We start from the raw sequence: 14069 nt of genomic DNA on the forward strand, positions 1-14069 counted from the left end.
AGAATTATTTTGTCGATCACAGCATACGTTGGTGGACCGACGCCTTTTTTGTACCCCATGAATTCTATTACAACGTAAATGAAATAAAAACAATACATGATAATTATTCCAATACAATAATGATGGACGGAATCGGTAGTTTTTAGTGATGGGCGCAACCGACTGGTTTTGACTATCGATTTTTTGAAAAACTACCGAGTGATTTTTCGATTAACCCATCGAATGAATTAATTATTGATTGTATTTAATAAATAATAATTGAAAAGCGCTAACTGTGTGCAATGTGGTTCAAAATTTCACATGTTCGTCGTTCGAGCGATGGTAAAAAAAAATGTCGATAGTTCGATTAGTTTTCGATAGTTCGATAGTTTTTGGATAGTTTAATAGTTCGATAGTTTCGATAGTTCGATAGTTTTTCTCGGTGATTGATTATTATTGGTCGTGCATTTTTAAACCAAAATTATTCGATAGTTTTATAAAACAATCGAATAATTAGATAGTTAAAACTATCGAGTACCTCGATAGTTCTTACTCCGTTGCGCCCATCACTAGTAGTTTGAGTAAGGCCCGCTTAAATAAGTGTCGTCAAATCACAATCTACGATCGCAGGGCCTAAACAGGCGCCAGTGGGGGGGGACTTGTTTTATGGTATATCGGTTGTCCTGAAAAGGACATATTTTTATTTATTCCGAGACCAAGTTATCCAGTGTTGTGTCCCTTGATCGAAAAAATGTCGAAATTAACTTGTCCTCCTAGGTTAGGTTGGTTACTCGCGTCTTCAGGATGTTCCGTCACGATAGTTCTTTACTACGGTTTGAATTTAACCGTAACGGGAAAATTGGAGCCAGTTAAATAATCTAAAAACAATAAATAACAACAATATTAATTAATATCTTAATATATATATATATAAATATAGTATAATATAATATGGCAGGGTATCTACTATTTCAATAAAAATATTAAAACATCATAATAATATATTATTCTGTTTACCTAAATAATTTATAAATAATAACAGTAACAATAACATACGAACATTGGCCATTGCCTAATGAGTTATGCGGAAAAACAATAGAGAAATTATTTAACATTATTTGTATGCACTATGCAGTGCCGTAGACGGGAATTTAAAATGGGGGGGGGATCATAATAATTACATATTATTATATAATTTATTTATTTATATAATACATAAATTTATATACTTTCCATGTTGTAATGAGGGGGGTTCAGTCCTCTACCCCCCCCCCCTCGCGTCAACGACCCTGTTCGTATGGCGTTCATTGAAAACGATTATTCAATGAAATTCTATACTTTATCCCAATTAACATTAATTACCATATAATATCATCCGCGTGTAATCAAACAAATTTACATACCGCCGTGTCTGCGATCTTTCTTTATCGCCCAGCTAGGTATATAACAAATCTACGTTTTTCTTTATATCGTGATAGTGTACAGACATGAATATTTGATGAAATTATTTGTTTATACAATGCGCGTATAGTTATCTGCAGATTAAACTATACTCAAAAAACTTTAAGTGGATGATTTTTTTTTATATAATATATATAAATATATAATTATGTAAGATTTAAAGGGTGTTATGTGTTGAAAACGGTTTTTTATTATAGTAATAAATTATTGAAAATGTAGGTCATATGAATTTCTTATGAAAAACCTATATAGTATATAGATTATACATTCAACTTTTGTTTAGTCCTAATTATTATTTTATTTCTAATCAAGATCATGTTAAAGTACAAATAAATTAAACTTTCATTTTGTATTATGAATAAGACGGGTTTTGTCCGAGTATTCCTAGCTATATGTACAACAACTGTACAAGTTTTCAGAAAACTAATATTTATATTACCAGAAACTATATTATAGTTGGTGAGTACTTTTGTCTTACATTTTTTCCTAGTTTTACTGTAAAAGCATTTGCTGCGTTTAGTGTTTATTTGGTCAACAAGTTAATACAAGCGAAGTTTCAACGAATAAACAATACATATGTGCAGTACTTATGTATAAAAGTATATTCCGAATTTTAAAACTTTAGAATTCGGCAATTCATATTCTGTTAGTACCAATGTTGCTTGATCAACTAATGTTTTGGTAATTTAATTTAAGTTAAAATATAGGAAGTATATATGAGTACAACTTATAATATGATTTTGAACAAGTCTACAGAAACAACCATTTATTATTATTACGTCTTCTCAGCTCTTATATTATGAATTTGTTCCTTGATTTATGATGGGATGCCTAATTAGGTATACTCAGAAAGAAGAAACAACCAAATTAGGTATATAATGTTTGGTTATGTTTAAAATGAAATGGAAGTTTAGTTATTCATCTTTTATTAGAATATTATGATTGTCTAAGCTGTACCATAGGGTTTGGAACTTATTGCAATAAAAAAAAGGTCGAAATATGCATATGGATATGCAATTAAAATTACCAAAAATAGATATGCCTTTAGTATACTCTAAAATTATACGGGGAAAACAGAAGAAAACCCTATGATGTAAATGAAAACATAACCAATATATACGTATCATCATATATTATACATATATTATTGTATAATTAATAAAGCTGGTTACACACGGAGCAATTCGAACTAATATTGTCGAAAATGCTTAAATTTGTCGAATATTTGTGAAATATATAATGATGTATACCTAGGTACCTATACGATGTATTATAGGCATGTACCAATATCACACACACCTGTAATAAATAAACTTACTAATAGATACACCTACATATTTGTATATTTAATTTCACCGTTTATGCAAAACATATTTATAGCTTGGGAACATGGATTATTCTACAATCATCGCAAAAAAAAAAATGCAAAAAAAAAAAGTCCCAAACCCCTAATACACATTATAAGCGTTTTTTGTCGTTTTTGTCCAACACACATATATATATTGGTATATTAACCCTGGTATTAGTCGTCTCCGTCTTACCAGTGCGTAACATGGCAAATTTACGCTCAGCAGAACACGTGTAGCTTCGTTGGTTTAAAAATTAGAGCGAATTGACCTATTATGAAACTTGATGGTAAGAATATTATCTGTGTTTGTATGTTGGTTTTTACGATAGTTCAATTTTTTTAGCAAGTTATGCGTACATAATATACCGTAAATTAAAAATGCTCATAACTCACTTAAAAACCGAATTATCGTAAAAAACCAACGTACAAACACAGACAAGTTTCAGGTTATAGGTAAATTCACTCTAATGTCTAAACAAACGAAGCTACATGTGTTCTGCTGAGCGTAAATTTGTTATGGTACGCACTGGTAAGACGGAGACAACAAATACCGGTGTTATACGTGCTCTTAACTCTCGGGCTATCTTATTATCGTTTGAATGGGATATAAAGAAGTGAATAGGTATAGGTACATACCTACTAAAAAATAATTTGATTGGAATTTAGTAGCCCAAGGTCTGCTATTGTTCAGTCGCGACACCTGTTGTGAACAATGTCAACAGGTGAAACTGTGAAAATCATTTACTTATGAAAATATACGTATATAATATAATAATGTATGTGTGTGTGTGTGTGTGTGTGTGTGTTAGTAGTATCCACCCTTAAATTTATTTTGTATACGGCGGTATTTCATTCATATTGTACGAAATGCGATTTTCAGTGGTTTGTTCGCAGGCCTGTCAGAATTTCCAAAAAAGGTCGATCCATTTTTGGAAAACCAGTTTGGAATTCCTTGTGTACATGACGGCAATATAATAATAAAAGGATCTATACGTGTTTTCGTGTAGATACACGAGTTATTGCTCAGTAGACATTTTTTTTTTAGCTTCCACATTAACAACCGAAAAAATGTATTTACAGCTTCGAAAACTATATACCTGCCTACTAATTTTACTAATTGTCTTTATAGGTACAATTAAAAATATTCAGAAGTATAAATTGTTTATTCGCAATACGCATGATACGCAATACATATTATATTACGCATCATATTAGGTATAGCAATTCAGTATTATATAAATATTGATATTATAAAATTATGTTAAAAATGTTCAATGCTGTAGTGCAAAAATAATTACCATGTAGATAAAATTGGAATTGATAATGCATTTTACATATCAATCGAAACCATAAAATACGCCACTTAGCTCAGTAGTTTACATTGAAAACACCCAATGTTATTTGCTATCAGATTGCTTTTAAGTTATCCTTTGATTTGCATTTAAAAGTAATTAGAATATAATTCTCAGTCAAAATTAATTAAAATGATGTCCATAAGCATATTTTGTATGTTTATGCAATATACATTGTATATAATATTAATTACAGTCTTTGTTACTGAGCCAAACGTTCTGCACAATTAGTAAACATATCTGTTTATTATATATTATAAAATGTTAATATTATACTCGACATTCAACTTTAAACACATTATGTTTAAAATATCTAATTAAAATTCAATAAGTCATTTATTATCATCCATCGAATACAAATGTATACAATTGTAATAATATGTTCATAAATATTAGTAGGTATATATGGTGTGTTAGTATTTGATATTTATATAGGTACCTACTTAATATTTTTTTTTTAACACGAAAGATATCGATAACAAGTAAATTCAATTTATTTAGTATTAATTACTTAATGTAGTAAATCCTATTAATTATATTATATAGTTTCCATTGTGCTACATATAGTTTTACGTTCAAAACAATTTGTATGATTGGTAACTGCAGTGCGATTAGACGATTTGCTGCTGTATATAAACGCACAATATCGTATTAATTGATAAATTCTATCTTCGACTTTTATTCTTTCTTTCTTTTCAATTTTTCAATTATTATTATTATTACTATGTAAGTTTTAATATATATTTATGTATTTTTCTCGTGCTGTTATAACTCTCGTCTGTTCGGTTAAAAAAATCGAAAAACAATTGAATATTTTATCAGCCGACGGACATGTGTATACACTTGTGAGTCGTGTAGGAGTGTCCCTATACAATATAAATAACTCGACAGCCATTCACTTACTTAGGGTAAATAAGTTCATTCACGCATCATAGATTCAATTTGTCTTTATTTGTTGCAGTCAAATTATTTAGTGTTTTTACTTGACAGATGACTTTTTAATGTCGATAAAATACAATTTTTTCAATTTCTCCGGCCTTGATGATAAAGTCTAAATTAATCATGGTAGGTATGCATACATAAATGTGACATACTTTTATAATATGATATTAAAAAATAAAACCTTTTTATTTTTGTATTATTAATCGACTTTTCACAAACACCATTTTGTTTTTACTATTGAGGAAGTATACCTACAACATGATTTTTTATAAAAAACGAATTCATCAATAAATAAATTTTTTTATCAATTATGTATCGATCCATTTTAAAAGTTAATATATAGTGCCGTTTTCGATTTTACTTTTATTACGACGTTCTGCTCCACCCGTCAATTTAATGGTGTTAAAATAGTATGTATACATAATTTGAATAATTTTTCTAAACGTTAAACGTAATCTTTACTTTTTTTTTTCAAAAACGGTAATTTTTATTACCTTTTTATTGCTCGGTGATTGAACATTGTAGATTTTAGAATTATTATTTTATAATGTAATTATAACTAATAATGTAAACAATATAATGCTATAAACATTCTATACTCTGTACACGAACACAACACGCATGCTAGATAAAGCTCAAAAGGTCTATTATTTCTTCACAGCAATGAACGATTAATTAAGTGATGTATGCGATAGCCGCTGTGTGTGGTGTTATAATATTATGTGATCGATCAACAACAAAATTTGTGTATATTATTATCATAATAATATGTACCGTCAATAAATAGAAACATAATATTATTGGATGGTCTTCGAATATAATAATATTGTTGGATGGTCTTTGAACGTAATATATATCCCGTTTTGGCCGATTTGAAATATTATACTTTATAGTAATGACAATAATAACAATAATATACTTAGGTACGCACGTAGGCATGCATTGTACACGATAGTAAAGGCTGGCGCGCAGTAGAAAATTATAAATTTATAAACATTGTCATGGTCATGCGATGCGTACCGCCGCCGCACGCTTTCTCTCGATTTTAACGCACAGTACACTTTATAATACGCAATAAGTTAAATAACTTCCTTTCTAAAAATAAAAAATAATAAAATATTAAAATGTATTATAACGTTGTAGGCATGTATTTATTTTCGTAGTATCGATACACCGCGGTGACTTATTAGTTGTTATAATGTTTTGATGTTGTCATAAGAATAATAGGTTTTGGTATATAATAATTAAAGATACCACATTTTAATGGTTACCTATACGTATACAAATTACAACAACCTATTTATTGGTTTTCCGTTATTTTAGATTCTGAGCGGAGCGAGGAAGCTATTATAGTGGTCTTACATTGGTGTTTTTTTTTTTTTACCCTGTATAGAAAATTTCTACCAGAAGGAGTGCTTCGATTTCAACATATAGTATAGTAACCTTGTCTTTTAGCAAACTGGATCAAGATGGTACTTTATAGTCATTTTTCGAATTTCTCAATAGTTATTTAATGTCACCGGAAAGACTACCGAAAAATTACGAAAATAGCAACGATTGAAAACAATAATATTATAATATTAATTCAACTTACAGACTATGTATTATAATAAATAATAACAATATAAAACATCGTACGGACTGACAAACCGTCTCCACTCCAGAATCGTTTTTCTTATACGATGATATTATATCATTGAATCCAAGTTTAATACAATCCATTATACATTGACCCACTTGTAATCTACTGTACAGCAGAATGACATCCACTTACCCGATTTTTATAATATATATTATATAGTATTATTATGATTATACTACTTAAGTATTTTCAGTCAGTAATATTAATTATAAGACATCTTAAAAACTATACAGTTAATAATATTAACTGTATAGTTTTAGATTCTGAGCAGAGCGAGGAAGCTAGTGATCTTACAATGGTGTTTATTTTTTTAAATTTTTTTTATATCCGGTATACACATTTTTACCAGAAGGTGTGCTTCGATTTCAACATATAGTACCTTATCTTTTAACAAATTGGATCGAGATGGTACTTCAGAGAGGTAATTTTTCGAATTTCTCAATAGTTATTTAATGTCACCGGAAAGACTACCGAAAAATTACGAAAAACCGCTAAAAACGGGATTTTAATTTCCAACGCTTTGTTTATCACCATGGCAACGTTTGAAAACAATAATATTATAATATTAATTCAACTTCCAGGCTATATAATGAATAATAACAATATAAAAAATCGTCCAGACTGACAAACCGTCTCCGCTCAGAGTCGTTTTTCTTATACAATGATATTATAATATTGAATCCAAGTTTAATACAATCCATTATACATTGACCCACTTGTAATCTACTGTACAGCAGAGGGACATCCACTTACCAGCTTTTTTTATACTGATGTTAGTATATTTTATAATATTTTAATTTTTTTAGTTAAGTTGCGTTTTTAGAACACGCGACACCTATTTGATTCCTAATGCTATATTATGTAATTGATTTTCGAATTATGAGAATATAAAATATAGACCGCTTATAAAAATACGCTGACATCCAGCGGTACAATAGGTACATACGGGTAATTATTTCAAGTCCAGCAAATCATTATAACTTCATCGTAGTATAAGTAAAGCCTGCAGATGCATAGAAGTTATCGTTTTTATACTTTGAAATATTCACTACTTACGAAAATATCGTACCACGATTTAAGAAGAAACATAATATAATATTATTTTTCGTTTACAAAGAAATAATTTGTAAAACGAACCGTATTTAATACATATACAGTGATATATCATATTACAACGTAGAGAGAATTCCGAATTTTTTATATTCAAACTGACTGACGATGTACCTATACAATAATCTTATAGGTTACAATACGAGTAAAAATATTGATTCTCCGAACGAATGTATGAAAAAAATAAAATAAAATATTACAACAGAAGTAGAGGGCAGGAGGTACTATACATACATACTTTTCCGGAATTCCATTGTACATTTACAGATGAAAAATATTATGTTATACATGTTGGCACGCCGCGTATAATAACATCGTAATCTAAAACAAGAATTCGACGACCTTGTAGCCGAATGTGGGGCATTTTTCGTGATCGCGTGCTACGAAATGATCTCCTTTGACTGAATTTACAGAACGAAATTGGAAAATATAACATCGTCGCGAATGATATAACATATACAAATAAAATTGCTCGCGTATATTATATTAAAATATTATTTAGAACGGTCGCTGAAGTCGTCGTCGTCGTCGTCGTCGTCGTCGTCGTCGTTCTTCAATCCATTTACTCCGCTCGATTTGGTTTGTTTATGTGCAATAATAATATACACACTTCCTATAAGCACTTACAATCCGTTTGGAAAACGTCGTCAACGGTTCTCGGTTAAACGCAGTGCTGCAAAACCCTGTAGCAGTGGCATATTATTCAAAAGTGGCGGGTGGAGGCGGTTACGGCGTATGATATTATTACGCAAGGACAATCCCTGGTGACGGCTTTTTATCTCATCCCCAATATATATTACCTTTATTTACGTCGATAATTTGATTTCACTTAACATTTCATAGTATGTATACATAATATTTTATTTTTAAGTCGCCTTTGAGTCATCGTATAATTTCGACACGACTCGATTTGTTCGATAAGAGAACGTCATCGTGCATCGCCGTGCACTAATCTCGAATTCCCTCCAGCAGACAAGCGCGACGCAGGCGAGCCTAAAAATATTATAATATTACGGAAAAGAAAAGAAATTACGTTTATACAGCTGTTCCCTGCATCCCTCTCCTTCGTCTACTCTCAACACAAACGCCACTGCAGGGCCTCAAACCGGCGTTGCAGTCGGCCCGACATCCGCGTTCGGTGAGATATTTTTTTTTTAAAATTGTATTTATATAGGTAATGCCAGCTCCCATGCCTATATCATTTTTGGAGGAGGTTCGTTTCGAGAATTCCGTGCGCTTTTGTTCTACTCGTATCGAGATCGTTATCATAATAAACGTTAATAAAAATGTATAAAAAAAAAAAAAAATGAGAACGAACACAGCGGGCCAATCAATTTGCAGACATTGACAATGCACACGCCGCCTATCGCGGCGGCGGCTGCTGCTGCTGCTGCAGTAGCGGGTTTCCGCGCCGCGCATGCGCGTTTACATTCCAATTTGTTAATTAATTTAATGTTCAATATTAGCGGTATACACCTCTCGCATGCCATAATATTGTACCGGACACCCGTTATACGGTAATGTAGTGTAATACCGCGCGGATCGACCCGATAACGAAAAATTAATTTACTTTTCGGTAAAACATAATAATAATATAATATAACATATTACATACCTACTGCATATCATTATCATTATTATTATTATTATACATAATAGGCAGGTATGCGTCGGTGAAAGCATCACTAATATTATTTCGTCAACGACAGTACTTATTCATACAAAATCATACATGTATTTAATATCGTATGCGCGTGCAGTTTATATATATATATTATACGTGTAGGCACTCATAGGCGGATACCATGATATCTTATGTCCCAAACAAAAATTTTCACCACGCGACACCGCATATATACCTAGCTGGTGTGGCGAACTTAAAAAGAGTTCGCGTCTCGTTTGGGATTTCAAAGTTTTTTTTTTTAATTGTAATTTTCGACCAGCCGAAAAATGAATTCGTAATATCTCAACACTTTGCAGACAGCATTGACGAATTTCTGTGTCGGTTGTCACAACTCGATTCACCCTCCTCGTAAATAGACGTCACGATTTGCAGTCATTCGTCTAATACGGTGAGGTTATATAATAATATATTATTGTCAAGTTTCCTTTTCTCTTTGCTTTTTTTTTTTAACCGAAAACGTAGGACCGAACGCGTATATTTATCGTTTTCCAGCCACTGGAGTTTAAACCGATTGTAAAATTGTACATTACGATGTCGCCATTTACGCATGGGGGGGGGGGGGGAGTTGTGCACTAGGTACCGAAGAAGTTTACTTGCACGGTCCGTTGTAAAAAAAAAACAAAAAACTAAAACGTTCCCTAAACACTAAATTGAAACTTCTCAACAAATTCAAACTCATTACGGTTAGATGTTGTTTAAGATTATATATTACACTGCAGTCTATATAAACATAATATTCTTAAATTATAAATTCGTCTGCTACAAAAAAAGTGAATAAAAAATACGAATCACCGAAAGTCTTTTCCACTGCAATAAATTGAATCGTGAAAATGGTATATTATATAATGTCCAAGTTATTACTTAGACCTATAGCGTAGGTATTAATAATATTATGTGTTGTAAAAGAAAAAAAAATGCATATGAATAATAACCAGTTGGAATTTTTAATTATACATTTGAAGAATGTTAGACGAATAAATTGCTTGGAAATTGAATTTATTTTTATTCCATGGTTTTATTTTAGTAATATTTATGTGAAAAAAACTCGTATTATTTACACGGTCCTTACTGCACTGTAATAATTCTCGACTTCCCGAGTTAAAAGCGCAGTAATGAATACGTTTCATGTAAATATGAAATACATTAGCTTAATTTATTATGTATATAATATTTTTTATATAATATATATATATGCATATTGATTTACATACGCTGCTGTGTATGAAATACGCATTTATACTCTCATAAGTTATTATATATGATTTATAGTAAATAAATACTTAATTCAACATTTTAATTTAAAATAAATATTTAAACATTGAAAAGAACCGAACAACAACCTAGCTGACTACACAGCTGCACAATAATTATATATTTACTGATTAAAGACGTTTTCTCAGTCCGCAATAAATAGGTCAGTTTATTAAATTAAAAATAATGCATCAACCGTGTACAATAATTGTATTTTTGTTCTTGACTATATACTCCATGGTATCAGAGCGGTATTAAACCTTCAGAACAATAACGCGCAATTACTTTCAAATGAATAAAATTCACTGTAATGTAAAACTTTTCTACTCGGGTCCATAAAATGCATTACAATATTTTGATAAAATAGAAACGGAAGCCATGTTGTACATTACAATATATAGGGTTCTATAAATGCATAATATATATATATATATGTGCGTTTTTAGTAAACTCTTCCATATTGCACTATACGATTATAATCAAATGAAAAAAAAATTCACCAAAATCCTTGACCTAAATATTCATAGACAACAATCGCGATGCCCAAAATTGTATACATTATATTATTATACGGGTAACGCGTAAAATGCATTTAATATTTTTAGTTGGATAAGAAATTTAGCTGCGGCGTGATGTATAATAGTTTTGAATTTAAAACTTATTGGGCGGTGGTGGCCACTGTCCAGTGGTTCGAATTTAAACTCAATTTGTATAAGTGCTATTTTATACACCGTATAATCGACGACAAAGGAAAACATACAAATCATTTTTATCTTTTACGATTCGTCGACAAACTAATTAAATCACATTAGTTACCGTCAAAGAATTGGCCTCGTTTCAATTACATAACACACCGAGATAGCTTTAAACACACTCTCTCTCTCACACACACACACACACACACACACACCAAATGTAATCCGATTTAAGCGGCTCAGCAGAAATTAATTGAGAAGAATACACCTAATTTTTGTGTTACACGTCTACAACTTGTCTTAATAATCTGCGAGAAAACATGACTCGTAATGGCGGCATGGTTGATTGCTTTATTTAAACAAGATAGGTATTATAATAATTATTATTATAACAACAAAACAGTATTTTAGTTATTAGTAAACAATATAAATGGTTTTAAATTATTATTATTATTATTATTATCGTCATCATGTGTTTAGTTGACGGTGACGTACTATATATACAGGTATATAATATTATCGTGCATAAAACTATTTGCATAGTTACGAAAACTATCATCTACCATTGAAACCGGTCAAGGTCTTTTTCGTCGATTAAAATGCAACAATAATAATAATAATAATAATAATAATAATGACATCAATTATTCAACAACTGCTGTCCAACGAGATATATTAATAATTTGTATGCGTTACAATTTTTTTTACGTTTGATATTCACTAGGTTTCGGAAATTCGCGGACTCGATCCGACCGATAAATCGATCCAACGCGAAACCAAAGTCCGCGTTATTTCTTCTGAATAAAACAAATCAATGTGTGTCACGTCGCCGCAATGAACATAGTTTGCATGAGTGAAAACGGCCCATTATCGTCTATCTACGGCGGTATATTAACGACGGGGTCATGCGAAGTGTCGGTGAAAGTATTTTTTATTTTATTTTTTTTTTAAGCGTATTTTTTACCGTAGAAAAGGTTTTTTTTTTATTTTTATGAATACTTTTGTTTTCGCATAGTATTATAATACTCGCCAAATGTCTTCGGTACATAATATATTTTGAGTAGACTTATAATCCGCTAGTAATTAATCGAGACTTGAGAACCTTTAAAACTTAAATACAAAAACCACTGCATACACGGAAAAAAAAATTACTGTAATATTATAGTTAAACAAATAATAGTAAATATAGCTATTTACCAGGTAAAATAACTATAAAACGATTTACTTATTATTACTATATAAATATAGTTATTAGTCATGGTTAGGTTTACTATATTCTATAGTTAATGCGGTTTTTAACGTTTGAATTAACTAAAAAATATAGTTAAAATAGCATATTTCAGTTCGAATAACTAATATAATAACTTGACTATAATATTTTAGTAAATCTGATTAATCTTATAGCTATCCCTATAGCAATTATTATAATGTACAGTCAATCTTACTATTTTTATAGTTCAAACAACTGTTTTGTTTTTTCCGTGTACCTTTTTAAAAAAAAAAATATATAATGTTTGTGAGGGTGGACCGTGATTTTGACTGTCAACATTTTTTGTAATACGTTTATTCTTCAAGTCACAAAATCAATTATTAATCCCGTGTGTGTATATATATATACTGTAGATACTCATACATACAGTACAACAAATGTATACAATTTGAACTATATTTTATGAAAAGTGAAAGTTTGGACATTACATTAAATATTATTTACCATCCATCATATTATATTGCGGTGTGCACTGCTATTAAAGTATCATTGATAACAAAAGTGTACTTGATTTTTTCGCTCTCAATCAGGTAGGTATATTAGCATAATACATATTTCAAGCGTATACAATAGAGAATTGGATGTAAAACAATCATCGTCAATATTTACTCTATCCTATCTATAGTGTTAAATTGCATGTTAAATTGCATGTCCCCCCCCCTCTCCCCCTCCCAAAAAAACTATTATGGTGCGTTCGTATGATAAAAACATTTCTACACGTTGTAAAATGTACATAAAGTAGGTAACGTCATATTTCAGTATGGTTTGTTCAGAAAACCGTGATTATGCATAGATTACCCAAATTACGTTAACGGTGCTTCACACAACCCCTTTTACCCTTAATTATTTAAACCTATATGAATTATATGGTCGTTTTACGAATATTTTCTGCGTGCACTTTAATAGGTACGAATCTCCATGGAAATCATTTGACGTTTAACAGGATTTTTCACGATGAATCGTTATTTGTATACCGATATACCGGATATACCATTGCCGCGGTTATATTATATTCCGCTTATCATACAGATCCATTTGTGTTATATATTATATAAATATTGATATTGGCTTATATAAATTGTTCGTTTAAAATGTATAAATGTACAGTTACAATTCATTTTTACAAAGAATAATATATTGAAATTAATTCGTATATGATGATATTATATAGAAAGTGATTATAATTATTGCACTTATTATAATATTATTACATCAACTACGCGTATAATATGTAATAAAATATCGTCGAAAGTATAGGATTTCCGCACAACATTTTTCAATGACTTTTAATGTCGAATTGCTTCGATAAATAAATGTACTATATAATATTGTACA

Source organism: Metopolophium dirhodum, chromosome 3 (genome assembly GCF_019925205.1).
Source record: "Metopolophium dirhodum isolate CAU chromosome 3, ASM1992520v1, whole genome shotgun sequence".
In the NCBI taxonomy this organism is placed as follows: domain Eukaryota; kingdom Metazoa; phylum Arthropoda; class Insecta; order Hemiptera; family Aphididae; genus Metopolophium; species Metopolophium dirhodum.